The sequence below is a fragment of the Falco biarmicus genome, chromosome 6 (assembly GCF_023638135.1).
Source record: "Falco biarmicus isolate bFalBia1 chromosome 6, bFalBia1.pri, whole genome shotgun sequence".
In the NCBI taxonomy this organism is placed as follows: Eukaryota; Metazoa; Chordata; class Aves; order Falconiformes; family Falconidae; genus Falco; species Falco biarmicus.
The window spans coordinates 82,021,488-82,047,582 of record NC_079293.1 but is presented as its reverse complement, the minus strand read 5'-3'; the positions used below and the strand labels follow the sequence as shown (position 1 = coordinate 82,047,582).

The following is a 26,095-nucleotide window of genomic DNA, read 5'->3' as shown; positions in this document are numbered from 1 at the left end:
TATTCAGACCCTGAGATTCTCCTCTTCAGTTTATCACCTTCATATCAAACCCAGGAACTTCAGTTCTGCCAGTTAAGAGAGAAGGAAAAACACTGAGATGAGTGGCAAAGTGGGACCAAACCCTGGGCATGTGCACTTCACATAATGCAGAGTATTTTCCCAAGGCATTTAGTGGCAAAGCCACTTGGAGGGCAAACCCAAAATGAATCTGATGAGCACGTGGGGGGTAAATTGCTAGAAGGGTTGCAATAACACTGGCTCCGCTTCCTGGGTGATAGCTGGCGGTCATGGTTCTTCAGTTTTCCCCTTTGAAAAGCAACCCGAGTCAGGTTGGTGCTGCGGGTCTCGGGTAACCCCTCACAGCACATGTGTGCTTCTGGGGGCAGGAGCAGCATCGCACCAAGCCTGGCGCAACAGAACTCCAGCTTTGGTTAAGGCCCCCTCGGGCACTCCTCTAATTGAGATGCTTAGTACGGGTAATTAGTAAGGGCGCTAATTGTCCATTTTTAAGATCACATCTTTCTCACACTGCAAATTGGCTGGTAGAGAGAAGAAAGGCACAGGAACTGTCAGTACCTCTCTGCAGACAGCTCGCTGCACTTAAGGAAACAGTCTTTGAGAAGAGCAGTAAATTTACTGTAATCTGCCCAAAGGCACTAAAGCGAAGTCAGCACGTGGTGAAAATGATCTCAACCAGTACCCTTTTCTCAGGCAGGACAGGAATTCATAGTATGCCTACCCAGAGGAACTGCAAACCTGGCAAGGACTGTACTCTCAGGTGGGATCCAAAGGGCACAGGAAGGGCTGCCCAGAAACAAGGAGGGCAAGCGGGGCACCGTGCTCTCAGATCCCTGATTTAGGAGCTTAGACAGAGCCCCAGATCTGTAATGTTATAATGCAGCTCCTAGTGCCGGTGGGATGTCCTAGACCCGCATTTTCTTTGAGCTCCCTGCTCCACTCCTCTCCCTGCATCTGGAAGAGCTATGTGACCCCTTTGGAGGTGGCAATAAAGGCACCTGGGTGCTGGGGCTGCCTTTCCAGGGTGAAGGACCGAAGCATGGTGCATGTCAAAAGCCACAGTCTGTGTGCCCAGTGGACATCATTAATGATGGCACAGGCCTCCCAATGTCTCTGTCCTGGGTACCTCACCCTTAGTGATGGGCAATCCATCTCTGCCTGCCCTGGGGGGACAGTGGCACTGGGCAAAGAAGCCAGAATTGGGTTAAAGTGGTTGAGGCAGAGATCTCACTGGCCCTGCATGCCATGTAGCTGTTTACCATAGCACTTGAGATGCACCCCAATGCCTGTAGTGGTTCACACCTGCTCATACCCTCCACACACCGCAGAAACCAGGATATTAACCTCTTTGTGGCTGTTTGCGGTGGTGCTGGGGTGTTTCTCCCATTGATGAAGTATTTCAAAACACAGAGTACTCTGCTGCTCCCCTGGGAGTTAAAAAAAGCTGTATTTATTCTTGGCTTCACTGGGATCAGCAGGAGACCAGCTCACAGAGCATAAGGGATGCCTGCCCTGCAATGCCAATGAGTTTAGACAGATCCTGAGCTGCTCCTCCTGGTGGGTTTTCCAGCGGCAGGCACCCCTCCCAGCTTCACCTCACACGCAACCTTGTCCCACACGCAGCCTGCCTCTGCTGTTGGCAGCTGCCTGTCCCAACAGCTCATGCCTTGACTGGGGAATATGGTATGCTGAATGAGCTACTCAAGTCCACTGAATCCTTAACCATAATTGCCTAGCCAAAAATTATTTTCAAACATTTAAATTCATTTAAAACATGCTATATTTTTGTCATCTTCTCTGAACACCCACTGCATGCATCCTAAAATCCAGCCACTTGCAAGCCCTGTCTACCTGCTTTATATCAGTAGTATGATTGCTGCTGCCTCTCCCTCCTTTTGCATCCCCAGTGTTTCTGCGCAGTGAGGAAAAGACAAGGCAGAGGTGGAGTGGGGTTGCAGCATCTGTACCGCCCTGCCAGGGAGCTGAAAAGCACCTGAGGCCATGCCCTGGCACGGGTTACCCTAGCTGGACATCGTCATGCCTCAGGCAGCTGGGCTACAGCAGTGGGGAAAGCTGGGTTTGATTGCCAGTGGCAACAGCTAATCAGATGTATCCCCATCAAGACAAGGAATTTTGTCCCTCCTGGATCTCACTGCTCACTGGGGCTCTCCAAGGCTGTTGCTTTTTCCTACAGTGTGTGTAGCCCTGGTTCTGTAAACTGTCCAGCTTGGAAATCCCCAAACTAACAGCCGTGGAAGCGATGAATACTTGGTACTGAATGCTGCTCACTGGGTGCATGTCCCTGCTCAGGCTGCTGGTGGCCAGCTGGTAGCTAGTTCCCATCATCTCCAGGAGTGGTGGGAACTGACCCTTTATTCCTGCTTCTCCTTATGCTGAGGTGTTGGGCTGGGCTGGGGTGAGCAGTGCAGCACTTTTGGTTTGACATGAGCTGTGTGAGAGCAGGACTGTACATGTAGCCCTCTGCCAGATGAGTAGTCTGGTGTCTTGGGGGACATTTGGTGTCCGCAGCTGGCTGGCTGGTCTGAAATGCTGATGTTTGCATTGTTTACAGAAGGCCCCAGCTGCAGATTTCAATTTCCCCAGATTTAGGGTATTTCGGATCTGTGGCTTTGGTTTAGCCTCTTGTTCAGAGGCGGGGACCAGTTGTTTCAAGTGAAGAGCTGAGCTCACATGATAAATCTGCTTCCCACAGGACTGGGCAGTAGCTGGATTCATCCGGTGTGTTTGTGTACAAAATGCCTAGATTTCAAAAGCCATTTGTTCCAAGAGCTATGCAATTTAAACAGCCCTTTTTTTTACAAATTTGCGTCGTTTATCTTCTGCAACCCCACCAGAAAAAAACCAGTTCCTCCACCATATCCCATATGGCTTCCTCTACCACTTAGTACCTTCAGCTCCTTTCCAAGTCCTTTCTCCTTCTAAATTTCAGTTGTCTTCCATCTTATTACTGCCATAACCTCAGCTCTTTTCCATGTTCCCATCTCCTCAATCCCAACATCTCTTGGCACATCCCATGACCTGTTCCCTTGGGAAATCTGGCTGAAAAGTAAAATCAAGGCTAAGCATTTTAATTGGATCAGAATTGTATTTTTACAATTTCTGCAAATGCAGCAGAGTGGATTTCACTGGAAACTAAGCACACTTCTGAAGTCTTTGCAAGGCCAAGCACCACCCACACCCATTGCTGCACCACTGCAGCAGGGGCAGAGCATCCTCTGCCATGTCCAGACCTCAGGCTGAAGTGTTGGGCTAACCATGAAGCTCACCTAAAACCGTGCTGCCATCACCAGAAGGTGTTCCTGCATTTTCACTGGTTCATGTGCCCCAGGGTGCTGTGTGAGCAGCCCTGCGACCCTGCTGCATGTTGGAGCAGCTCGCGGGTCCAGATGGAAATGAATGATTTAGTGGGGCAGGGGTTGGTCTCCGGGGGGTTGAGAAGCAGAGGGAATTCACCCCACAGCTTCATGAGCCTTTGGTCTGACACCAGGCAGGAAGGTACAGGCAGAGATGAGAGGCAGGATAGGACCACAGCCTTCAGCAGTGATGCTGTCTGAGGTCAGTGTTGGGCTGACCATGACGCTGTGTCCCAACACACCCTTCATCCCAGCAAATGTGGGAAGGACAAGCACTGGGTGCAGTAGGCTAGCATGAGCTTCAGGAGAAGAGGAGGAGAAGAGGTTCACCCCTTTTGGGGCCAGTGCAGGGGTGACGGTCAGGCAGCATAAACTCCCTCCCCAAAGCTGGGGAGGCCACCACACTGTAAATAAGCATTCCATCAGACCCATGCACTGCCAGGGGACATCAGCCCTTCTCTGTTAATACTCTCTGTTCCAGAACAGATTTCATCAGTGCCACTGAATGCCTTTTTCCTCTTTCAACAGAAGACACCCAAGTTAAACCAAGCCCGCAGAACTTCCATTAAGCAATGCTATCATATTAAAAGAAAACAAACTAGGGGCAGGTGGGGGGGGGGGGGGGGGGGGGCAGGCGAGGAAAGCCCAGTTCAGGCAGTTTGCATCAAAATATGAAGACAGATTTCCAGACAGTTGTGTGCACAGGGGCTGCAGAGCTATCTGATGTGCAAGCCAGTGCTGTCAAAGTGGGAGGCACCAGTGTCAGAACTATTGATGATGGGAGCTGTGCACACACTAGGGAGCAAACCCTTCCTGGTGCAAGTCCAGGTGCCTCAGAAATGTTCTCAGCCTTTATCTCTTTCCCTCAACTTTGGACCAACCTGTTTTTTCCTTTCTGCTTCTACAAACCACAGCAGGCTCATCCAAAAACCTGTCATCCTTTTCAACAAAAGGGTGAAATAAACATCCCAGCATCATCCTTGGCAACCTGCCACAGAGAAACTGCTGCAAGATATGACAAGACGAATACTGCCTTTAAACACGATACAGAGAGGAAACGAGTGACGCCACTTGGAAGAAGCGGTGTGGGGGCCCCACAGAGCTGATCTGCCCATGGCAGGATGGTGCCAGCATTGGCAGCAGGCAGGGGAGGGCTGGGGGGGTCACCTCTCCAGCACAGCCCTAGCGACTTTCCCTGGGAACCAGCATGTGCTCCTTGTGACCCAAAGGCTCCGCTGGTCACACTGAGGGCCCTGTCTTGGCTGTCCCTATCAAACCGGGATAAATTTCTGTTGGTCTGGGCAGATAGCACCCAGGCAGGGCTCACGCAGGTGGTGTGGAGACAGCATCAGGGCAGCTGCGACTTGTTTTGTTAAATTGCCTATAAAAAGGGCAATGCCCAAGGCAAGCTGATTTAAAAAAAAAAAAGAAAAAGAAAAAAGAAAAAAATTTAATGCTAGTGGATCTAGACTGAAGCAAGAGGAAAAACCTGATGTTAAACTTGTTAAAGAAAACCCATAAGAGAAAGAGGGCCTGTGGGGAAATAAATGCACTAGCAAGGGATGAGAAGAAAGCATGGTGTGCAAAGTTGTCGGTCTGGAGGCATTGGAGCCTCCTCAGGGTGCCCCCTGCCCAGCTGCTTGGCCTGCAGGAGTTTGGTGCAGGGCTGCATCCAGGCATCGGCGGTGGGTGACTCTGGCTCCCAGGGGTGTGCGTGAGGGGGTGGTCTGCCTGCTGAGCTCTCCACCACATTATCCTGCTTGGGTTTGCTCTGTGCTGTGTGGCTGCTTCTAAGGCAACGGCACAGCACGTGAAATGCACTGAAATGTTGCCATTTAAAGGTGATCTATGGTTTGTCCTTCTAGTTCTTTGCTTTTAAAGCTTCTCACTGCCAGGGACCCACCATAAAACACAAAAATATAGCATGCTCTACTTGGAGAGACTTGAGTTATTTCAACTTGGTGTGTCTAATCTCAAAAGTACATCAGAGAAACATATAAAGAATGTAGTCTTTGCCCCAGAGATATGATCTAAACATAGATAAAGCATAAGTAAAAAGATGACATAACAGGACACTAGAGGGAAAGGCACTGAGGTGTTATATTGACAGGGTACTGCAGCCTTTGCTAAGTTTATGAAGACTAGTGATGGCAATTCTGTGTGTAAGTGTCTATGCACATATGCACACACGTGCATATGTGTATATACAAGCATTACTTTAGCTCTAGTTGCTACAAAGTCATCCCATAAATAATTTGAATGGAAAAGTTCTTAGTGATGCTTGATGATCAAAGGGGATGAAGAGGAAAAAAAAGGATGGAAGAGAAAGTTTTCCATGGCTACCTTGTTTCCCTTCTGAGCACTCCAAATGCTGCTCAGCTCTGTGTACTAAAATGGCAGCTCACACACACTCTTGTGTGTCTTCCACGAGCTTGAGACCCTGTCTCTACCGGTTCATTAGAGGGCATTAGCTCCACTGATGGTAAAACTGCTGCCTGGGACATGTAAACCTTTGCCTGTCACAGTACCTGTGCTTAGGTTCACTACCTCACAGCAAACCTTGGGTAGCTCCTATAACCATGACTCATTACAAAAATATTCTTGTTATCTAGAGAATGGGGATCATGCTTGGTTATCTTTCTGCCAGGAGTCCTGATAGTTAATTATTTAATCTTTACAGAGCACTCTAGATATTTGGATACCCCTTGATAGAATCACATATCCCCTTAGCTGTCAAACCACAACAGCACCTTTTCAGCCCTAACTGGCGATGCAGCCTGAGATAGTAAAACATCCCTACTGCCTGAACACACTGAGTGACTGGCTCTGCCTTTATCAAAGTAAACCACAACAGGTTTCACTACTTGAATGAAATAAAGCCTGAAAGGAGGTATGAAAAAGAGACAGTGAGGAGATTAATGCTAGGCTTAAGGGAAGACTTCCTGGCTGGCTGCTCTTGTCCAGAAAGTCCCTTAAAGTAGAGAATTAGGGGGTTCTATGCGCTTGTTGGCAGCATTTCTTCACCTGATGCCGTCCATGTTGTGTGCTCTTTTCCTCTCCCATGGGTCTGAACATTTTGTGTTCATGGTTATGTAGTCTGGGTCACCCTCTCTTTGGTGGCTGTGTGGATGGGCTTATCTGCAGTGTATTGCAGAGGCAGAGCAAGGTGGGGGAAGTGGACAACACTCAACTGTCACCACCTGTCTGGGTGGGTGTATGGTGTGGGGTGGCTTATAGCCTGGATGTGAATCTGCAGCGCTTGGAAATCCAGTTCCGTGGCACCAAGGAGCATCCCCACAGGCACCGCTGCTGCGTGTGCCCAGGCAGCCCGTTTCAGGCAGGTCAGGCCAGGTGCTGAAGCAGCCAACCTGGATCACTTGCTCGACAGTCTCTACTCGCTGTTAGCAAATGGTGATGGTGCAGTGCTCCTTGCTGCTGGCCTTAAGCCATGGCACTAGAGTGCCACCACAGGAGACCTCCACTTTGTGCTGCCATGTGGTACTCGGAGCACGGTAGGCTGTTTTCTCTCTTAGAGCAGGCGTGAAATGGCAGATCAGTATTTTGAAGCAAAATTGGATTTCAGTGCAAGTCAGACTTTGTGAACTTCGGCAGACCTGACTTTGATTTTCTATCTTAAATTCGGGGATGGATCTATTCTCAATCTTATGATAGTTTCTGTTCTCTGTTTACTCTTTGGATGGATTGGATAAACTGAGATCATCCTGATTTTACTGCCATAAAGAGGCAGAAAATCTGCAGCTTTTCATCCAGACCATGCAGAACAGACTTTGATGTCTTCAGATATATTGAAACCCAGCTTTAATCTGTTTCTAGTTTTGCAGAATTATAGGCTAACTGAGCTTGCATGAATTCAATACCCAAACTCTTCATCTCATCTTGGTTTCCTTTACTTATCTTAAAAGTGAGATTTTTTTTAAAGTCACATTAAAGTACAGCTTCAATTACATCCTGTTAATAACTAATCATTTAATTATGAATTATGACTTATTGCAAGGTGTCGTCCCCCCCCCAAGATTGGCATTTGAAGGATCATGCCTGCAGGGGTGAGGACAGTTTGGTTTCTGAGCTGTATCTCCTTGGTATGACTGTTCCTGATGGATTATGAACAAAATTGTATTGTGAAATACACATCCTTATTGGAATTGCTGTTAACTTTATAATTGGTCTGTAATTACTAAAGAGAGAGTATCTTACACTTCTGACAGCCAGGTGCATGTATTGCTTAATCTGTCTCCATTATTGACTTGGCTCCGTTCCTGTGGGTGCTTTCCTATTCTCTTTCAGTTGTGCAATACCAAAACTGCCTAAATGGTGCATCTGCTGTTTTGTTCCTGCTTCGGCGCTAACAACAGGAGCAAACAGAGGTGAACTTTGGAGAAGCTGAAGAGGCTGGCTGGCCCTGACCTGGGAGCTGGGTGCGCTGCTCCTGCTGTGAGCTCCCTCCATGGCTGGAGGCAGTGCTGCCTGCCCTGTGGCAGCAGTGAGGAACACAGCCTGCCCCAGACCCATCTCTCCTCCTGCCCCAGACCCATCTCTCCTCCTGCCCCAGACCCATCTCCTCCTGCCCCAGACCCATCTCTCCTCCTGCCCCAGACCCATCTCCTCCTGCCCCAGACCCATCTCTCCTCCTGCCCCAGACCCATCTCCTCCTGCCCCAGACCCATCTCTCCTCCTGCCCCAGACCCATCTCTCCTCCTGCCCCAGACCCATCTCCTCCTGCCCCAGACCCATCTCTCCTCCTGCCCCAGACCCATCTCCTCCTGCCCCAGACCCATCTCTCCTCCTGCCCCAGACCCATCTCCTCCTGCCCCAGACCCATCTCTCCTCCTGCCCCAGACCCATCTCTCCTCCTGCCCCAGACCCATCTCCTCCTGCCCCAGACCCATCTCTCCTCCTGCCCCAGACCCATCTCCTCCTGCCCCAGACCCATCTCTCCCCCTGCCCCAGACCCATCTCCTCCTGCCCCAGACCCATCTCTCCTCCTGACCTGCAAGCACGAAACAATACTGCAGCATCGCCAGGAGCTGAGAAAGCTACCAGGAGAGAGGTCAAGGGTCTTTCTTCTGGGCATCTTCAGGTTGGAATTCGGGTTGAAAAAAGTTTCATCTCGAACTGTGGTTAAGACTGGGGCAGCAATGAGATAAACAGTGAGTTGTCAGCAGCTTCAGAAGTGATTCCTGCCCTGGGGGAAGTGCCATTCGTCTTTTTTGCTGTATACTGGGTCAGAGCTTATGCTAAAATATCGCAGATTGTCAGCTTTGTCTGTGGCTTTGGGAATATTTCAGTGGCCCTCGCTGCATGCACTGGCATTCTAATAGAGCTTTATGGAAGGGCTTTTTTTGGTGTAATCCATCAACAGATAAGCCTGGGGAGAAAGAGAAGGAGAATGCAGTGCCTCTCCCAAGAGAGGCAGCAATGAAGATGCATTAAGCATCCTCCTCTCCCTTTGGTACACCCAGCATAGCAGGGCCTTGAAGGATCTCGTCAAGCACAGTGCTTGCTGAATGGGTGTCCTGCCTGACAAAAGCTTTTCTTAACGGTTTCACTTCCATGTAGAGAATAAAGTTCTTGTCTTGCCCCTTCCTACATTCTTTTTTACTCGGAAGAAACACTTCTGGTATATGTGACCAAGGAACAACAATCTCATGGGGGTATTGTCAATTTTTATTGACTTCTCAGTAGAGCAGAAATCAGTGAACAGGTTGCTACAGACATAACTTGCTTATTATGCATGTGACAGCCATGCAAAGCTCTGGCTGGGCGATAATTTCTCCCAGGACTGATGTTATGCCTCCAAGGCCACCAGCAGTGTTCAGCTCCCACGCAGCAGGAGTCCACTTGCATCTCGGGCTGACAGACTGGCTTTCTGCTCTCTTCTGCCAGGGAGATGTAGTCCCCCTTGGACTGTGGAGACAAAAGTCACTGCTTTTTGAAGATGTTTCAGCGTCATCTTTCTCTTCAACCACTGTTTCAAGGTCAGATGGTGCCCGCATTGCTCCCTTGTCCTCAGTGGACTGAAAGCACATGAAGCATCTGGTTTCCCCTGCCTTTTTCTCAGTTGCCTGCTTATCCATGTGGCGTAGAAGTTGTCTCTCCAAAAGCAAAGAATGTACTTTGTGTTATAATAGTTGAACTTTTCAGCTGCCGCAGCTCTCCTTTTCCCATTTCTTGCATTGTTAGTACCCATTTTCTGCTCACAAAATTTTTAAACATGAGAAACAGCAAAATACCCCACCAATGTGCTTCAGGAGAAAAAAAAATCAGAAAGGAGAAATTTTAATTTCAGAAAACAGTTGTGTCTTCAAGGCCTCACAGTCGGTACAGTTCTAGGAAACACTTTTGAACTGGAAAAGGATATGAGATTTATTTTTTTTTTTGAGTGACTCATGCTTTTTATAGATTACCAGTTTCACAGCCTTGGAGGCTGACAAGTCTGTCCACAGAGCACCTGCAGCAAGCGCCCTGCAGAGGCTTTACTGTGCACACAGGTAGTTCGCTTCAGCAATGCTGCAGGGGGACATGGCTGTGTGGATGCCCTTGACTTCTCAATCCCACTGTTGTGCCAGCTGTAGGGGCTCTCAGGGCTTTAGGCTGGACATCCTACGGGCACAGGGGGAGACTAGAGAGGATGTTTGCATATCGCTTGATGTAAAGTTGTACTCTTAGAGGGAGCAAGAGAGAGAAAACTGGGGGGGGGGCAGGCTGGAGGCTGTAGGAGAGACCTGAGCAGAAGCAGCTGTGTGCTGTGGCATGGGAAAATGAATTCCACGTGCCCACAGGTACATCGTGATAGGGACCTGAGTGTGCCTGGTGGGGGCACTGAGCTCTGCCCCTCAGCATGCCAGGGTCTGAAGGAAAGCCTGAGTGGGCTTTGCATACAGCCTACTTTGTGCGCAGCATGTTGTTATTGCTGCTGTACCTTCCTTTCCAGCAAATTTACAGCTTCTCATAAGACTTTTGCCAGTAAATGGAAGAGGTGGGAAGTGGAGGAGAGATGTAAATGCAGCATGACCGTGCTTTATCAGATATGATTACTAGATAGTTACTCATTCAGCTTGGGGTTAATGCCTGAATCTAAGTGTTACTTTGCAGTAATTCACAACACAATGGTTTCTGGACGGTTGTGGCATGCTCCTAAATATCCTCCCTTTAAATACCACGTTCAGGTGCTTTCTACATATATGCAGAGCAAATGTGAGGCCTGTTTTTTCTCCAGGAAAGCATCTTGGATCTTTGGTTCTGTCATCAGCAAGACGAGAGTCAGCTGCTCTATGCCTGCTCCTATTCCCAGGCTCCTCTGGAGTGCATTTTCTCCCACGTGTTTGGTTCTCACTGGAAATAAACTTCATGTAGGAGCATTTTTATATAGAGTCCTGCCAAAGTTTGGTTCCACAGCTGGGCTAAGTGGTGGCATGAGGCCTCCCTCTCCTGGGTGCTGTGCCCCATGTGGTGTGGCTCTGTGGGATGTTGCTGGCTCAGCATCACTCCATGGTGATGCACGTCCTGGTTTTGGGTGCACATTGGCTTTGGAAAATATAAAAGGCCTCATCCTGCAGACTTTTGCAGGCAACTCTTTCTTTTTAACTTTCTTTATAATGTTTGGAGGTGGGAGTTTGTTTCAAAGTGGGAGGATGGAACCCATTTGCTGCTGCCTCTTGATTACCTTGAGGCAAGTTATCCAGGTTGTAGATAACTGTGCACTAAAGCTCAGCAATTACAGAGCCAGTATAGATACACCATTATGTATCTCTTTACGTTTATGACCTCATTATTTCTTAACCCCATTTCTCAAAGGCAGAGACACTGAACATGAGGTGTTCTTACAGCCCAGACTGACGCAGGCTTTGAGTGACCTGCCTTCCTCCTGAGTGGGACATGCCATCCTGCCTGCCCTGCCCACTACTCTGCTTCTTGGGAGGGTGCCTGGGACTGTGAGACCTCGAGGAGATGCCCGTCCATGCTGTTAGGCACAGGCTGCGGTAGCAGAGGGCCTTGCTTGTGCTGTCTGCAAGCGTTGCCTGCTTCTGCGCTCCCCACAAGCTCAGCCAGGAGCTGCCTGCCCTGCTGTGATTGCCAAGGCTCAGCTCTGCCGGGGTTTACCAAAACCAATGCAAAGCCTGGTGTCAGGAATGAGGGCATGAGCAGACACTGTCTTGCAACGGCTGGGTGCTGATGATGGGGGAAGAAGGGAGTCAACACCCCCTGGGCAGAGGTAGAGCAGGGTGGAGGCTGGATGCTTGCATCCTCCCTGCCGAGGCTTCCTGCACAACAGGCAAGCAGAGCATGGTGCCGGGATCGGCAGGCACACCATGGAGGTGTTAGTCTCCCCTTTGCCTGCAAGCTGGCAGCCTGTGTACGTGCGATACAGCTCGGGCGGATCAGGGGAATAGCCATGTCTTCTCCCTGTGCTCTTGCCAGCATGCGAGTCTCCGGCCCATGGGGGTAAACGGCTCTGCATAGGTGCCTCTCCTGGGTAGGAAAACAGCTTTTCTTGGCTCAGCAAATGCTGTCAGGAGCAGGGGCAGACCCCAGCCTTGCAAGGGGGCCAGGGCTGTGCTGGTGCGTGGTCATGCCGCTCGGCTGTTGGGGGAACCAGCACACATCAGCCTGCAGAGCTGCTTCCAGCGTGTTCTCATCAGCTGGCTGATTTCTCTTTTAATGAACATATTATATCACCATGGCTGTCAAATGAAGGCAGAAAGTGTTGGGAAATGCATGTTGACTTATAGACAGCTGGAGATCTAGCACGGTTCACAGAAACACCCATAGCTGAGAAAGTATTTGTAAAAACAACCAGCCGCTTGTACTAGTTTAACACTTCCACTGCTGGCTGGGACAAGGAAGTGCCGGCTCCTCAGAAAACAAGTGGGCAGGCTCACTCAGGTGTATCTGAACTGTAGGAGGAATTCGGCTTCAAAACATTTCTGATTCAGCCAGAGGAACACATTCCCTCAGCCCTCATGCTGGCTGCCAGTACCCTGGCCAAAACCCCCAGTGACATCAGGCGAGGGACTTTTGACAGGCCTGGGGGAGCGGGAAGGAGAAAAGAGGAAAGATAAATCCAAACGCAGATTTTGCAATACTTTTCAAAACCCCCATCAAAACCCAGAACCAAACATTGCTGAGCTGGGGGACACTGTGAGCACAGAGTTTCCCTCCCAGGCCTGTCTCCCATGCTCTTTTTTTTCTCCGAAGGTTTGCCACTGAGCTTGCAAGCAGAAAAGAAACTCGATGGCGTTGACCTCAGCAAGTCCCTGTGCGCATGGCAATGGCCCCGTGTCTTTGGGAAAAGCAGCTGTGGTGCGGGCCGAGGCTGGGAGGCACTGGTGAGCCCTGGGCAGGGGAACCGCACCGGCTGTGCTCAGTGCCGAGCTCAAACCACGGCTGCGGCTAGAGAGGTGGCCAAGGCAAGGCAAGGGGGCATAGCTCTTTCGGAAATCCTCCATCCTTCTCCCTGGAGCTGTGCACCGCAGCAGGTGCAGGCTAGCAGATGTTTCACTGATGGTAGCCTTCTTCCACCAATCACCAAGTTTCACCCTTCTTTCTCCTTTCTCCCCTTCACAACAACAAAAAAGAATCCATCCGCTCCTGAATGTTTAGATATTTTTAGGAGGTGCAGAGCTAACAAAGTGGATTTTGAAACGGAGCGTGGTTTGAGCTTGAGAAAAGCAGAAAACACAGGACTGAACACTGAGTGAAGCCTTCCTGTGGCATATCCTCACCTGCATCAGGCATCCTGCTGTCAGAAGGAAACACTCCCACCCAAAGCATACACTGACACCCTCTCCCTTTGCAAGCAGAATTAATCATACTTATGTGCCATATTCCATTTTAATTTTTATTGCACAGTCCAAGATTAAAGGTTAATGTAGTACGTCTCCCCATCTCCACTCCCATTACAACGGAGTGCTTTGAATAACTATTAACTTCGTGGTTAACTGAAAGAAAATTGTTAATCATCTACAAGCTTATGTTGCATAAAAATCACTCTCTGTAACCTTCTCCCAACTGTGGGAGAGCCCTTTCCTCAACGCTGACCTTCAACGACACCTGGTACCTGCAGCCTGGAAAACACAGAAGCTCATACTACACAGGCTTATCTGCGAGCCAAGGTCATCAACTACGTGAACCAGCGGAGCGCAGCTTTATGTTTCTTGGTGTTGATGTTGATCCAACATCCAGTTGATCCAACACCCAGCATCTCCTGCTAGCAAAGACAGGGTTCTCAGTGTACTCAGAAAGCACCTAATGAGTGTTGGGCTTTTTTTTTTTTTTTTATGTTGTGTGGGGTTTTTTTTTTAATTCAGCAGGTTAAGGTTAATGAGCGGAGCGCTGGGTGTTGCTGGGACACGCGCTGTGGCAGTACAGCCTGTCCTTCTCCCCGCGCCAGACGTGCGCAGACCGGTGCTTGCGTGCGCGCCGCGGTTCAGCAGCAGGGTCAGGGCTGCCCGCCCTAGGGACCAGCTCTCCTCCCAGATTCGGAGGTGCGGGGTGGTGGGGGAGCCCCTCGTGAATTAGGCGACCCCCCATGCCGAAGAGCCTGCCGGCACTGCAGGTGCAGCGTGGTGGCTTCTGGTGCTCCCTGCTTCCCCGTGCAGCCGCTGGGTTTGGCTGCAGAGGTGCAGCCTCCATGCTGAGCGTTTGCATGCAGGAGGCTTGTGTCCAGCCTTTCAGGAAATAAATCACCCCGCTGTTTGTGAAGTAGGAGGGAAGCACTTGGGACGGTGAAAGATTAGACTGTAACCCTCACAAAACTCCCCTTCTGGCTGTAAAGATGGGCTGCGGATGTTGTGTTTTTTAGCTCTTTAAATGATTATTTCTGTGCCAGACTTATTAGGCAAGGTATTGTTGGGATCTTGGCAAGGAGATAAATATGGCTGCAGGCTTCGCAGTGTTCCTCTCTGCATCTGGTCACTGTCAGGCTTTCAGCTAATAGGCTGAGGACTGTGTGCTACAGTAAACAGCCTCTGCAGCTGCTACGGGCTAAATGTAACTATATCTTGCTCCAAATACAAACATTTCCACATTAGGCATTGCATGTCCTCCCCCGGCACAATGCTGCAACCATTGACCTCAGGAGCCTGCACTGCATCAGCTCGCCCTGGCCTCTCCTTGGCCAGCAAATCCCATCTCTTTTTATGGCTCTGGCTCTTGAAAGTGAGAGCAACAACCCCAGCTTGGGTCAAGTTGAATGTGGCCAAGCATTGTGCAACCTCCTGCGGGTGGTCTTGGCGCTGGACAGCCAGGAGCCATGGGCTGGCTGCGGTGGGACCATAGTGAGGAGGGACATGCTGGGGATGGGGAATGGTAAGCAAGGTGGGGAGAAATGGGTGGTCCTGGGCAGCAGGGAGCTGCAGAGGGAAGAGTTTTGGAGCAAGACACAGATGGCTCCAAGATCTCCTAGGACTTTCTAGTCATCTCTGGTTGAGCCCTCCCAGTTCCTGCAGAGTGGTAGGCAAGGGCTGGGAGCAGCTCTTGGCTCTTGCTTGGGCTTCAGGTAAGTTGCTTTGCAGGCAAACATGGTGACCCATGCCGGTGTCCAAGTACAGTGCCCAGCTCCCCCAAGCAGTGTGCATCTTCTCCTCTTCCTCCTCCCCTGCTTTGTACTTCTCTCTGCTGTCCAGGGCCGGGACCAGTTTGGTCAAGACTGCTTTCAGCAGGGTGCTTGCTAAGCTCGTCTCGTGAGAAGGACAAACAATGTCTCATCAGGTGGAGCCTATAGACTTCCCTATGATAAAAATAAATCAACTTCCATGCAGTATCTGCAGGAGCTCTCACTTGTGCCTGAGAGGAGTCCGTGAGCACAGGGGGTCTGGCATAGCTGTTTTCTGGTGTGGACTCTTCCCAAATTGCTGCAGGGGACTGTCCTTCAGTGCCTGTTCAGGTTAACTGCGTAGGTGACAGGGCTCGGGGGGGGTTGCCCCAGTGCAGCAGCCAGGTGCCTAAAAGCCATCTCCCCAGAAGGAGGCTTTTCCAAGACCCGGCATCCAAAACGGCAGGTGAGTCCTGGCCACTAGCCCCCGGGTTGGAAATTCAGTGCGCCGTGTTGACCGGGCTCTGTTTAAATACATTCTGATTAATTAAGTGCTAGCCTGTTTACATCAGCCCTCCAGCCTGCTTGTCCACTGCACAGCACCGCTTGGCGCTGCAGGAAAGAAAGATGCCTTTTGCTGTTTGGCTGACTCCAGGCTGGATCAGCTGGCCAGGTGCACGGCCAATTTCCATTGCTGCTTTGAAGCTGAGAAGTATTTTGAAAAGAATAGACCCTTTAGCCCCGTAAGTAAAAGCCATTTATCTTAGGATGAAAAAGTGCTGGCATGGAAAAATTCCAATGCTATGAAAGTCTCTTTTCCTGAATGTCTTGGATACTTGCTGGATTAGGTTCACTGGTAAAGAGCTTGGAGTTATGAATGTCTCTTTTACAGAAAAGAGCTGCAGAAGGAAAAGGCAAGCACTGGCATGCTTGTAAGTGGGACAGAGCGAGATTCCCTGTGGACTAGACATTTCTGAGATTGCTTTTAGAGGTACGGTCAGTATTGCTGCAGTGAGCTGTGGTGGTAGTAAATACTCTATCGTAACCATAGCTGTTACTGTTTCCCAAGGGTATGGTATCAGCAGAATACCTTATATAAACAAAAGCGAAGCACTATTTGCTTTGCTCTGCATGGCTGTTTAATAACGCTTTGTGCTCCATATGGAGAGCGTCAGAGTGTTTCATAGAGACTAATGAAATTAGCCTCACTATGCTCTTGTGAGGTGGGGATGCGCTAGTAGCCCTTTCCCTGGGCTCAGCGTGCGTGTGGTGTAGGACTCCCAGCTGTGTGGGGTGTGTGTCCATGTGCTTTCCAGCAGGAAATACCCCGGTGGGATTGGAACTTCTGCAGCCCCTGGTCTGCTCCACCACTGCCTCCCCAGCTGGTTTCTGTTGCCAGACACCGAGGGTGGGTGTGGGAGGGGGTGGCAGCGAGCACGCTGCTGGGTCACCCCCCTTCAAGGTGCAGGCTTTCTCCTAGGTCAGAGAAATCTTCATCCACCCAGGGTCTGATAGGCAGAGGAAAAAACCTCAGATCCTCCTCTTGTGTTGCTCAGGGTGTCTCTGCTGGATTTCGGGACCTTATGTCAGCTTGCAGTGCTTGAGCTCCAGGACTTTTCCTACATGGTCAGTGACGAGGATGCTGGAGCGGAGTGCTCTCACTTGCACTGTGCATGGCTATGACCTCTTTGGTTGGAAGACAGGATGTTCACTGCAGTTTTGCAATGATTCTGCCCTTCTCACGCACAGTAGCCCCAGTTTTGTCACAAACATCAGCACTGGCCCCGGGGTTGTTATTGGAGCTACCACTGATGCTTTGCTTTAAATAGATCCTAAGCAAACCTCTCTGTTTGTTTTTCTTGACATGGTACTGACTGGTGCTTTCCAAGAAACAAGGAAAAAAAAGCTGGATTCACAGTGGTGACTTTGACTTCATCTGGCAAGAGCAAGCTGATCTCCTAAATGAGAAAGGCACAGCCACGAAGAGGAAGACTAAACGGGTCACTGCGAGAAGCAGTCTGTTCCTTCTGACCCAGTGGCTGCAAGTGACACAATCTCACTGATGTTTGGGTAGGAGATCCCTCCATTTTAGGACTTGCTCTGTCACAAGAATACCAAAGGGCTTTCCAGGTGCATGAGATCTGCATATGGAGTTTCATAATGGATTTCATAAAGTTTGCTGCACTTTACCCTACTCTTCTAGGTAAATATTTTGTCTCCCAAATAATCATTCGCCTTTCTGGGTCATGTAGCCTGTGAAGCTGATAGGCCGGTGCCCGTTGCAGGGGTGAATTCCTGACAGAGTGGATGGAGGAGCAAGGGTGCTGGGGAATGTCCCTGGTGCCCCCCCTTCTTGCCCCCCAATTGTGCTGCATTCCTCCTGTGGAGTCTGCGGGGTCGTGGTGGCCCAGGAGCTTAGACATCTTCCTCCAAGTTGGGCACTGGCGAGGGCACTTACTTTGGAGCAATTTGGTGGGACTCAGGAGCATCTCAGAGCGGTACCCTGGATGTCCACACCTCTTAGGCTGGACAGGGGTGCTGTCGTGCATTCTGGGAGAAGAAACTCCTGGGAGCCCCTCAGAGCCTTTTCTATCCTCTCCTTTGCTGTATTGCTGTCTTCTATCTGGAGGTCCAACCAACAAGAGCTGAGAAACTGCTTTGCCTATGTGGTACTAACGTATGGGCCATTGAAAATGGTCCCAGTGACTCAGAGTGGAAGAGAAGTGCCACGCGTGGACTTGAGCCCCTGTTATGAGTAGAAGGGACAAAAATAGCACTTTGTAGCATAGTCTCCATGATCCAACTCCTCTGTGTCCTCCTAAAAGTTTGTTGCCTGGCATCATCCTGCAGTGCTGCCAGGGCTCTGTGGGTCCACAGGGCACTCTGCCTGGGTGCCCTTGGCCAGCTTTTGGCTGTCAGGGTACAGCTACCAGAACAAGAGGCAAATCCCAGCACTTAGGACTCCAGCCCCAGCGAGTCACCAGTGTTTGGCCAGCAGTGAGCTCAGGCTGCAGTGTTTGGGTTGGTCTCTCTGAGCCTCTCCCTCCAACTGCTCACGAATGCTTGGAGATGTGGTCTGGTTGGTCTGGGAACGGGTGTTCAAACTAGGCTTTTCTACCAGTGGGAAGCTGACTTGGGATGGCTTCATGGGAAGCTGTGGTCTGCTCAGGTTTAGGTTTGAGGCGGGGGGAGTCCCAGTGGGCACATGAAGATGCAGTGAGGGCTCCAGGTGATGCTTCCTTCTTCCTCAGCCAGAGGTCTGAGCTGGCCTCTGCATCCCTTTGTGAAGTGGTCACTCTGACTAGCCCACATCTAAATCCATGAACTTTGCTTAAGGAGGAGGTAGAAATTGAGTTTTAGGGAGAACGCTGTGCTTTGGAGGTAATTGTTTTCACGATGGGCAGAGCCAGACCCCATATTGCAACACAGGCTGAAACGTGGATGTACTTGAAGGTTCATCAGGTCTGGATCTGAATTTTGTGACTGACTCTGTCTTAATGAATGGCTGGACCGTGCGCTCCTGAAATCCAAACTGTCCACCTCCTAAAGCTGCACCTGCAGAGAGAAGTTACTAACAGCGTTACCTATACACAGCACATCGGGCGGGCTTCTCATTGTGTGGGTGGGGGTGGTGGAAAATGCAGTTCAGTTTTATTTTAGGACTACGTTCACACATCTGATTAAGCACACAAGGATTGCCAGGGAGACCTCAGGCCAGGTTTCACTATCCGTGCCAGCCAGCGAGACGTGGAGGGAGCGTGAACCCCCTGGACGGGCTCTGTCCCACTGGCCCTCCCCTTCCCTGCCTGCTGCTGAATAGAGAAGCTGTGAAACTCGAGTCTGAGGGCCACGTCTACAGGCTCTCTGGTGTCATGGCATATGACATTGGCTACAGCGGGCAGTCTTGATGAGCAAGGTACAAACCCCATCCTCATCTGAGCTGACCACTGGCTTTTTCTAACACTGCTTAGAATTTGCACTTTTTATCATCTGAACGATAAGGCTCTGGTACTTCCCACTTGTTTTTTCTCTCCTGCCTGTAGTGCCCGGAATATGTGTTAACAGTCTATTGATGGAAATGATAATTAGGGGATTTGTCATAAGAAATGTGCATGAACTTTTCAAGCTGTCATTCAAAAAGAGATGTTTTATAGTCAACTCTTGATTATCTGTGGGTGCCTTATCTGATCTACAGATTAGATGTGCCATGTTTGAAAAACCCAGAACTCTTTCAGAGCCATTTTAAAGTATAATACATAATGGGTTTTTGTTTTTATTTATAACCTCATACTGCATCTTAAACTTGTTTTTTTTCAAAGGTAAAGATGTTAAAGCACGACATTCCTGGGGCCTTATTTACATGTATTTTGTAGTATTTGTTCTGCTTTTCATTCTTTTCCCTCATTACCCCAGATACTGAGAGCTGAGTATATCAGATTATAGCATCTGTGGGGGAGGGCATGTGACACGGTAACCTTTCCCCAGCTGTTTTCTTTTTTTCTGGTGCTGCATAAGAGTTTCTGCAGTGTGATGCTGCACAGCCAGATGGGCTGGAGAGGAAGAGGGAGTGCTCTGCTGTGAAAAAAAACACAACAACCAAAAACCACACAAGCGTCTATACCTGAAGGAGCGTGAGTGAGTGACAAACAGCTGAAAGAGAAGGGATGTCTTAGAAACCATTTGTCAGGCTGGAGAAGCGGCAGCTTGTTAAGAACGTGCCTGTTCAGTTAAAAGGATGAATTCAGCTGCCATCACTTCAAAAGCCCTCACAGCTGAATCAGCAAATTTCTGTTTCCATACATAATGGATGCAGCCAGCGTGCCATTACGATGCCCAAAACAAGACTTGTGCTAAGCTGCTTAAATTAGCTGTTTACGATAGTTACACTCTATAGCTGTAGTTTGGTTTTTTCCCTGGGTCTCCTTCTCTTCTCACGCCTTTTGTTTTTGCAGCCCTGGGAACAGCTGCCTGAGCAAGGATTTCAGGGAGGGAGTGGTACTGACTCAGTGCTACCTGCGCTGACATTTTCAGCCATGCCTTTCATGATCTTTTCAGCCTGTGCATTGCCTGCAAGCCCCACTGACCCGTGCTGGTGCCGCCTATCCCTGGTGCTAGCCAGGGGCTGGGGGCTGCCATTGCCGGCGGACCGACCCACACGGCAGCGGCATGCAGGAGCGCAGAGCCAGGGCACTGGATGCTTTCTTCCCACGCTTGTCCCCGTTCCTTCCTTGCCATCTCCTCACCTCCTCTGCCTCTATCTGTCACAGCCTTCTCTCAAAGGCCGCCGCATCTCCTGAGCCTGGAGCTGCTCCCTGCTCTCCTGGCATGCCATGGCTTGGGGCAGGTACTTCTCCTGCCTCGGCTTCTCTCTGGCCATATCAGCGCTGGGTACAGCTGGTGCCAGAGAAGGACCCAAATCAACCCACCCAGGCTCTGGCAACATTTGGGTCTAGATCCCTGGTTTGATTATCAAGGTTTCTAAGAAATGACACCTTCTTTCAGTGACAACTTTTTAAGTGTTGCTTGAAAAGTTTTACAGTAGCTCAGCATTCTCACAAAAACAAGTCATGCTGGGTGAAGTATTATTGAAAGGTTGTCAACATTAAACCAAAACCTACTGCTCTGTTATAGTTTTTCTTTTTTTTACCTGAAGGAATGGGGAAGGAGTAAGAAACAGTGAAGGGGGAAAAAAAAAAAAAAAAAAAAAAAGGACCTTTCCTGTGAAAATAGAAAAAAATAATAGAAAAGTTGGCAACTTTTTATTCCAACCAGAAGGTTTTCTGAAAGCAACTTCTGGCTGAAATTTTTTTTTAAAAAGTGTTGGCTGAGAAATGTCAACCAGCTCTAATATCTTATGAAAGATGTTGCACTTAATAAAACTGCAGGCAGGCAGGCGGGAACAATATACCCATTCATCTCCGCCTAGCCCCTCACTCCCTTTCCCTGCCACCCTGCTCGCTCCCGGAGGTGTGAGCCCTAACTGGTGATGTGAGCTCTTCCACTGGCTTCAGTGAGACTTCTGGGCTAAGAAGTTCTTTTGTGAGCCACAGCTGCAGGGCAGTAGCTAAGGGAAGCACATGTCGCTGCAGGTGGGGGACGCATGGTGTCCCTGCCACGGAGCGATGGGAGCTGTGACACCTCCGGTGGATGTCCTACGTGGAGGCCAGTGGAACACGGTGGAGCGAGCAGTGGTGCCGGCTAATCCCCATTTCCTCAGCCAGGCTTTCTCCCTCCCTCTCTTGCCCCTGGGGAGACATAAAAGCTGGCTGTGCTGCAGACAGAACACAGCCCCAGAGAGCCAGAGGAGGGAGGAGGGATCAGGGGGAGCTTCCCTGGGTACGGCATCTTTTGCAGGGGGGTAGCAGGGCAGAGCTACCTCCGGGGACTCCCCCCGCTGCCCCACTCCAGAGGAGGGACTGTGGGGATGGGGAAGTGCTTATGGCCCAACGTTTCTGATTGCTCTGCTATTTTGGGAAGCTTTTGTAAGGTAAACAAGAGCCCCCCACCTTGATTCATCGAGGTGATTAGTAAACCATAAGATGGCATTTACATTGCTAAGGTATTTGCACAAGGTCTCACCCAGACGGCAAGTTCACCGGGGAGGAGGTGACCTTCAGCGTTTCTTGCTTTGCCCTGTATCTGGCACACGGGGGGCCTGCCTGTTTGACTGGAGTGCCTGGGTACTGTAATCAAAATAAATCATCCTTATCATCGCCGGCGGTGATACCACAATGGAAACAGAAACAGGCGCCTACTTTGCACTTTGCAAAAATGACATCATGGCAAGGAGCGGGACGGGAGGTCAGAGGATGAACTCCGGGCGGCTGCCGCTGCCGCCTTGCCTGAGCCAGGCTCTCCTGCCCAGGGCCAGCTGCCGGCTCGGTGGGGGCACGAGCAAACCGCTGTGCATGACTGGGGAGCTGGTCTGTTACTGGGAGCAGTAACAACCAGGATGGCGATGTTCTGGTTCAGCCTATCGCGTTTTTTGTAGCAAAACTGGCAAAGGAGCCCCCCCAAACTCTCTGTCTCTCCCCTCCCTGGGCAAACCACAAAACATAACTTCTCATTTTGGTTGCCTGATCTGTTTTGGAGGGAAAAGAAGTGTTCAGTGAGTAGTGGAACTATTTAAGACTGCTTTTTTTCCTATGGATTTATATGATTCTCATGGTGCTGAGGGCTGACTTTGACTGAATTCTCATAATACTGAAGAAAATGAGCACTCAGAGAGTCTACTCAGCCTAGCACTGCTATGGATACCATAATCATAGGAAAAAACTTTACAGTTTGCATCTATTAAAATCCAGCAACTCCATATAAGAGCGGGCCACAGGCTGAAGACTGAATTCTCCGATGCCCAATAAGGTGTAATAATTCTTTCCCTTCGAAGGAGCATTTGAAGAGACCATGTCCAGCTGCATGTTTTCATGAAGCTCTTAGCAGCAACTTCCTATCTCAGAGGCTGAAATGTTTCAAAGAGGACTTTCTGGTTGGTGTCAAAGAAAACAGATGTGGGAAAGGTGGGGAGATGCACAGGGAAGAAAGGGCTTGTCCTTGTAGCAAAGCCAGGAGTAGCAGTTCCTGCCTTTGACTGTGAGCAAGGCACACTCGCTGCCCGTGCCTCTGCTGCCTGGCCATAAGGCAGGGATTAGCACGAGTGGTGTTAGCACTCTGGAGCTCTGGAGCACTCTGGTCTCCTTGGGTAGGAGATGTCACTCCCTTGCTGCAGGCCCTCCAAACCCTGGGCCAAGCTGCTGGCTCTGCCACCGTCTTCCTCGGTCCCATCCCTCTCCTCCCTGGGAGAGGGCAGTCGTGGGCATCACAGCGGCAGGGTCAGCCAGGGAAGGAGCCAGGGAAGGCTCCCTGCTTGGTGATGCTCTGCACCCTGGCAGGACTAGGCAAAGGGCTTTAAGATGAGTTGCTTTAACGCTTTCGCACTCCTTTTTTTCCCGCCTCAAAGAGACAAATCTTAGCTTTGAAGCCTTTGAAATGACATCAAAAGATGAGCTTTCCGGAGGAGCTTAAGGGAGTTGGGTGCGCTTGTCCCATTGATGGTCAACAGGAGATGTGTGCTTAATCTCTGGAGGTGCTTTGAAAATTTTGTCCTACACGTACGTCCTTGCTGGGGAGGAAGTGAGAAGCAGTTGGCAGCTCCTTGGCTTTGTAAAAGGCAGATCCTGCCTTTTTTTCTGAAGATAAAACATGATGGATTTGAAGATGATGTCCAAAACCTAGGTTTGCTGTGAAAACCACCAATTGATTTTTAAAGGAGAAGCACTTAAAAACAGCCTGTGATTTTGCCGCATCCCAAGGACAGTAACTCATCTGACGATAACTCAGGTGCTGCCACTTGCTCTCCCCTTGGCGTCACTGTGGGCATAGCGTAACCTTGCTGGAAATGGAAAGCCTCTCAGTATGGAAGCTGTTACCCGTGGAGACAGTACCACTTCTCTGCCTCTTCTTGTGTCATCTTTTAGTAGTACTTTATATGGCCTGTGTTACTTTTTGACAGGGGTATCACCACCTGTTTGCTTCTGCTGGTAAATATTAAACCCGGGTGGTTTAACTCGTCACACCCTGGAAGGGGGACCGCAGGGGCAGTGTGCACTGTCGGGATCTCCGCACCATCGCCAGTGCCGATGCTGGCTGGCTGCTACCAGCTGACTCGGGACCTTCAGGTGCAGACAGGACTTGCCAGGAGCTGTAAGTGCTGGTTTGGTTGAGTGCCACTAGGTGAGCATGTGAGGCGTGGGGCTACCACTGGTGCCCATCCTTGGGGCTGCCCTGGGCTGAGCCAGTGCTGGCCGTGGGGAGAGGCGGTGGGAGGGGGCTGTGGCCGGGGGCTGGCGTCAATGGGCTCCTGCAGAAAGGCAAAGGAAACTTGGCTGCAGCCTTGCTGTTGTGCTATTTTTGTTCAAGATAATAACAGGAACTCCACTGTAAATAAAAATAGACAAGTGAAGAATTTCCTGACTCTGTCTCTGTTCATTTCTTTCCTGGTGAGGAATTATCCCACCCCAGAAGAGTAAATCCTTCATGTCTGCTTCTTGGAAACTGGGACAAAAACACTGGAAAGGAAAGAAGAGATTACGGAGTTGTCATGAGGGTGACAGCAACATATTGCATACTGGGTGCCAAAAATGCATCCTCTATAGCAAATAATTGCTGTGCTCTGCGGGGCTCGTCCTGGCAACGTGAGGGCAGGCAGAGACGGGCTCCACCGCGCTTTGTGCCAGCCACCCTGCCGAGGCTGCGCTGGGCGAGGACCCTTATCTCTCGGCTGCCCGGGGGGGACCCTGCCACTGGCTCTTGTGTTGGCTCTGCTTGTCACCCACACTTCAGTGGCACCTCACCTTCAGCAGCACAGAGCGTTCCTCCTTCAGCCGATAACCTAACAAGGTGTTGGGTTGGGGCTGAGATCCTTTCCCTGATAGTACCTAGTGTCTTTTCACAAAATGCATCCTTTTACTGCAGAGTCTGAAGTCCTGAAGGGTACTTTCTTCTTCCGATATAAGCCAGGGAGCTGAGACTCTCCCACCTTTACCCACTGCATGTGTCTTTTGGTTAATAACTAGTGCTGCAATCAGAAAAGTGCGTTAACCTCACTGTTGCCACAGAGCCACGGGACTCTGCCAAGCCCTGGATTAACTGACCCGAACATCTTGTCACAGTCTGCCCGCCCCTCTGATGGTGCTCGCTTGCTCCATTTCAAGTGTCCTTAGCGTTCGAGGAAAACCCAAGTCACCAGGAAATGCAGAGACATTTTTACCAGGAGTCCCAGCAGCTGCCTTGAGGAACCTGCAGATGTGCTGCAGACCGCAGCGAGGATGGGATGTGGCAGAGTCAGAGGCAGCGTCACACAAACCCGGAGGAGAACTTCTCCCTGCCAAAGGGCTTTGTGTACAATGCATGCTCCAGCTTCCCGCTCCGGCCAGGGGCTTGCAGCGAGAGTTAGTGACTCACGAGGGGTGGAAGTCTTGTTAAAGCTGTCATATGGAGGTAGCATCAAAAGCTCACCCGGTTTCAGATGTTGATTTTTCCATTCTCAGCTATTCATGGCTACGATAACGAGACATCTAAACCCACTGTTATTGTCTGTGCAGAAAGTGAAGGACAAGTGACGTCTACTCTCAAAAACAAATGCAGGAGTGTTGATTTGGGTTTTTTTCCAAACTGTAAACAGTAAGATAGTGTTTCCAAACCCCTTATTTTTGAGAAGATTTGTGCTTTAACTAAACCCAAAATGTCAAAAACGTAGAAGGCAATATATCTTCTCTGAAAGCACGTTACCAGTTTGTTATAAGAACCAGTCCCTGATACTGGGGGATAGATGCTTTGAAGAAAGAAGGGAAGGTAGGTTCTTGTTCCTGCCCCCAAATCTCTGACACCCTATGATCAAACCTCTGATTAAAGTTTACAAAGCTTGAAACTGCAGCGTGAAGAGAAATGCAAAGTAGCTTGTGAATGGAGAGGTGTGAAACTGAGGGTGTGAAACAGCAGATCTGATCTGTCAGGTCAGCTTTCTCTATCTACTGAGATGTAACCCACAAAAGATCAGGAAAGTCTCCCATACAGCATTTAGACTTGAGAAGATTTAAAAAAGGCCAGTATGTGTGTAGTCACTGGCACCATGGGAGACGGATACCCAGGGAAAAAGGGACTTGCGTGTACATGAAACTTTGCTGGCACAGATAACTAGCTCTGAGAAGCTGGATAAGGCCCGGGAAGTTCGAGTCCTGTGCTTACTTACGAATACAGCTTTTGTCGATGGCGATGAATGTTTGAAGGATAAAGCGCACGGATGGTCTTGCTCCCTTTCTGCCTCCTGCTGTCTGCTTAACTGACAGAGCGGCTCTGGTGTTAAAGCCGTCTAAGCAAACATGAAACTCCTCCATGCCTCTTACCCAGGCTGCCTCACCGAGGAGCAGAAGATGATTGGGACTGACAGTAAATGCTGCAGGAGAAAAAGTGGGTGGCGGTTCTAATTTAGGGATGCTCTCTAATTTTACCCATGCTCTCTAATTTTACCTGTTTTCTCTCTAATTTAGGGATTCAGAGCACATCGGTTAGTTAAAGCTTAATACAGACAATGCAGAAAGGTGCTGTGCTCATCCACTGCCTTGCTGAAACCTGGATTTTCACAGCAGCCTGC

At 49.9% G+C, this 26,095-nt stretch overlaps 1 long non-coding RNA gene across 4 annotated transcripts; it reads left to right on the top strand.

The window, feature by feature from the left end:
* Positions 1 to 14,916: 14,916 nt before the first annotated feature.
* LOC130151615 (uncharacterized) lies at positions 14,917 to 23,910 on the top strand. Of its 4 annotated transcripts, none has more exons than XR_008822646.1 (4): positions 14,917 to 15,412; positions 15,519 to 15,689; positions 15,839 to 15,937; positions 16,836 to 23,910. It is a non-coding gene; the product is annotated as an uncharacterized LOC130151615 (long non-coding RNA). The 4 variants fall into 4 exon arrangements; XR_008822645.1 differs by having other exon boundaries at positions 15,505 to 15,689; XR_008822644.1 differs by having other exon boundaries at positions 15,499 to 15,689.
* Positions 23,911 to 26,095: the final 2,185 nt, after the last annotated feature.